The 4,131-nt window shown below is 39.9% G+C and overlaps 1 non-coding gene across 1 annotated transcript; it reads right to left on the bottom strand.

The window, feature by feature from the left end:
- Positions 1–1,174: 1,174 nt before the first annotated feature.
- LOC145606435 (small nucleolar RNA R71) lies at positions 1,175–1,280 on the bottom strand. Its single transcript, XR_014105312.1, has one exon. It is a non-coding gene; the product is annotated as a small nucleolar RNA R71 (small nucleolar RNA).
- Positions 1,281–4,131: the final 2,851 nt, after the last annotated feature.

Below are 4,131 nucleotides of genomic sequence, written 5' to 3'. Positions count from 1 at the left end.
TGCTAGGGTAGTGGTGAAGCATGTATTGATGATGAATTGAGATTAATTTGGGGGAAATTGATTGAGTTGATGATGTGATTAAATTAGTTGATTGATTTTGTGCATGTGTGTGCTTGATTAGGCTTGATCACCCTTGTTATTCACACTAGATTGCATTGTGAGTTCACATTGATACGGACCATTGATTTGTGGCTTACATTTACTCGATTGAGATATCTTGTGATGTTTCCTAGCTAGTGTTTGATGTAGTTGACGCTAATTAGACCTCTAGGAGAATAGCTTGATGTACTCTCTTGGTTGCAATTTCGGTTTTCCCTCACATTGCTTGACTTGATTGGTTAATTCCCCAAGTTGATTGAACTTCATCGTTGATGCATGTGGATCCATTCCCCTAGTGCCTTAGCATTCATTTAGTAAAAGCCTTTTGCATCGCCTAGTTTAGCTTTAGTTTCTACCTTAAACCCCTACTAGACTTCGGAATAGCTTAACTTAGGCATCGTGCATTTGACCTCCATTCCTTTGGGTTCGACCTTGACTTACCACTACACTAAATAGGGGTTTGTTAAGTTACAAATTTTGTTTGATTGGGTGGGGTGGTAGCCCAATGACCTACCGTTTTCCTTCCCATCAAAATGGCGCCGTTGCCGGGGAATGGTGCTTTGAGTGCATGTTGTTGTTGAGTCTATTCCACTTTATTTGCAAAATACAAAAAGATTTTACACTTTAGGCTACACTTGTAGCCGTGCTACTAACATTTTCTTTGAGTTTTGTGTGCTTAGATCCCTAGCCATGGGAAGTAATTCAAGAGTTGCCTTGAAGGAACTTGGAGTGCCCGGTGCATATAGGTATGAGAGCGGCATAGCTCCACCTACAACACCGACAAGCGATTTTGAAATTAGGCCGGCAATGATCACCCTAATTGAGAGGAGACAATATAGTGGGGCAAAAAACGAGAGCCCATTGAACCATCTTAAGGAGTTTGAAAAATATTGCAACACTATCAATGTCAATGGAGTTTCTCAAGAGTTTATCCGCCTTAAGTTGTTCCCTTTCTCTCTCATAGGAAGATCTTTGGAATGGCTAGACAAAGAAGTGAAGCCCAATTCCTTGAAGACATGGGATGATGTCACAAAAGCTTTCTTGTCCCGTTTCTACCCACCAAAGAAGACAGCGGAGGCTAGAGCCTTAATCCAAAGTTTTAAGCAATTGCCTAGAGAGAATCTCTATGAAGCATGGGAGAGGTACAAGGACTACCAAAGGGAATGTCCTCACCACGGAATTCCAACATATCAAGTGATCCAAATCTTCTATAGTGGTTTGAGCTTTCAAGGTAGATCGAGCCTAGATGCCGGAGCCGGAGGGCCAATCATGAACAAGACGGAAGAAGAGGTTGTGGATGTAATAGATGATGTGGTAAGGAATTACATGGATTGGCATGATGTAGAGAGGGAATCGGCAAGCACAAGTTGCTCAACCGATCAATCTTATGTCATCAACGAATTGTCCACAATGGTCTCGGAGTTAGGAAAGGAGGTGAATTCTCTCAAGAACAAGCTCGAGAGTCCTTCACAAGCTTCTAGTCTTCCCTCCCAACTTAAGGGGAGAGGTACATCTTCCTACTCTAACCCTCTTTTTGCTTCTTGTTGCATGATTAGAGAATGCTTGGTTTGTGATATGTGTGGCAAGAATGATCATGATGCTTCTAATTGCTCCAATGTTCCTTGTGATAGATATGATGGATATGAGAATGTGCGTGTGAATTGTGATGATAATAATGATTTTGGACCTAGATTTAATGCTCAAAAGATTGTTGGGAATAGGAATTATCACAATAATGGGAGCTATGATAATTACAACCAAAAGAGTGATAATGGTAACCGTGTGACCCAAGAATTTTGTGGTAACCATAACAACTTTTGTTGTAATGATCAAAGCTATGGCCAAGAATATGGGGATCATAACCAAGGTTATGGTAACCATAATCAAAATTTCGGCCAAAATCATGGTAAGGGTAATTGGAGTAATCAAGGTAGGGGAAATTTTCAAAATGATGTTCAAAGTGATACCCCACCCCAAATTACTCCAAAGACTCAAAGCCAAGGTGATGATTTCTTTACTCAACAATCCCAATTGAATAGGCTAGAAAATTTCATGATGGATCAATCTAAGATGTTGAATGAATTCACATTGTCTTGTAATAAAATGTTTGAGGTCCTTTTTACTCATGGAAAGATGCTTGAGAACCAAATCGTTCAACTAGCCAAACCTTTGAAAGATTGTGCTAGTCCATCTCTTTTTCCCTCTCAAGAAGTTGATTCTAGGGAACCGATGTGTTCTATGACCACTAGGAGTGGTAAGGTCCTTAAAGAGAGTGTTCCTAAGAAGAGTAAGGAGAGTGAAAAAGAGAATGATTTGAGTGAAGAGAATAAGAATGAAGAGCCTAGCAAGTTGAGTGAGGATTCCAATGATAAGCCTAAGGAGAAAGAGCGAAAGCAAGATGAGGTTTACAAACCTAGACTTCCTTACCCCCAAAGGCACAATAGGCATAAATTGGATGAGCAATTTGGGAAATTCATCGACATGCTTAAGCAACTTCATCTTACTCTTCCTTTTACCGATGTTTTAGAACAAATGCCAAACTATGCTAAGTTTCTTAAGGAAATTTTGAGCGGTAAGAGAGATTGCAATTTGGTGGAACCGGTGAATCTAGGGGAGTGCTTTAGTGCCTTTTTTAAAAACGACTTACCCCAAAAGTTGAAGGATCCCGGAAATTTCTCCGTACCTTGCAAAATCAAAGGAAAATTGTTCCAAAATGCTCTTTGTGATCTTGGTGCTAGTGTTAGTATCATGCCTTATTCCGTGTTTAAGAAACTTAAGCTAGGTGAACTCCTTCCATCCAATATGACCCTTCAATTGGCCGATTGGTCTATCAAGTTTCCTAAGGGGAGAGTTGAGGATGTTCCTCTCAAGATAGGAGAGTTCACCATTCCCGTTGATTTCATTGTGCTTGAGATTGCGGAAGATGAACATATCCCTATCATCTTAGGAAGGCCTTTCTCAGCCACCTCGGGAGCCTTGATAGATGTTAAGAGAGGTCGTATTACCTTGAGAATTGGTAAGAATGAGGAAAGTTTTGATTTGAAACCAACACATGAGTCTTTGTCCCTTGTAAAAGGAATTATGTGTGTTAATTCCCCTCGCCCTATTGATGATGCATGCACAATTGATTCTTCACATACCGATTTTCTTGAGAATTATGATGATGTGCTTTTGCGTTGTGATTGCAAGAAGGTTAGTGAAGATAAAGTGATGATTCCCAAGCTTATGGACGAGGAGGAAGTTGATATTCCTCATTGGTTTGAACTCCATCCTCAAGATGAAGGTGATGTTTCTATGAGTTTAGATGGTGAAGGACCATTTACAAAGAAAAGAGCCCGAGCTTCTAAGAAAAAGAGAAAGAGAATGAAGTTGAGGAAAGAAAAGCTCGCATTTGAAAGGTCTTTGTATGAAAGCTTATCAAGCAACAACGAGAAGTTGCTAGAAGTTGAAGAGGAATTTGTTCTTTCTACTACCTTGAAGAAGGTGGTGTTCTTTGACCCTCCATGATTTGGAGGAAGGGTCGAGCTTAGGACCTTAAGCAAGCGCTTCCCGGGAGGCAACCCGGAGATTCTAACTTTTCTTTTTGATTTTTGAGTTTTTTTTTTTTTTTTTTTGTTTTTTTTTGGTTTCTTTTATTCTTTTTCTTTGCTTTCACTTTTCTACTTGTTTGGATTTTTTTAGGATGAACTTTGCGAGATTGGATTTCTTCGAGAATGCATGGTGAATGGAAGGTGTTTGCGGCACTTATCATGAATGTTTTCGATTCCGATCGAAATTTGAGGTAAAAAAGGGTAAGAATTTTAGAGAGGTAAGATAGGAAATGCATGTTTTGAAAGTTGGAGGAAATTGATACTTAGTGAGTTCTTGTGGTGAGCACATGAATTTTCAACTTTGAGGGCTTTGAAAATGATTTTAGCTACTGCCTATGGTGTTCCTCATCACCATCATGATTCATGTGCGCACCCAAGTGGTCAGTGAGTATCAAAAATAAGAGGAAAAGAAAGAACGGAGAAGCACAGCAAGGTGCGGCCG

Source organism: Chenopodium album, chromosome 22 (assembly GCF_948465745.1).
Source record: "Chenopodium album chromosome 22, dcCheAlbu1.1, whole genome shotgun sequence".
NCBI classification, from domain to species: domain Eukaryota; kingdom Viridiplantae; phylum Streptophyta; class Magnoliopsida; order Caryophyllales; family Amaranthaceae; genus Chenopodium; species Chenopodium album.
The sequence above is the reverse complement of the archived record's forward strand: the minus strand, read 5'-3'. Positions and strand labels throughout refer to the sequence as shown.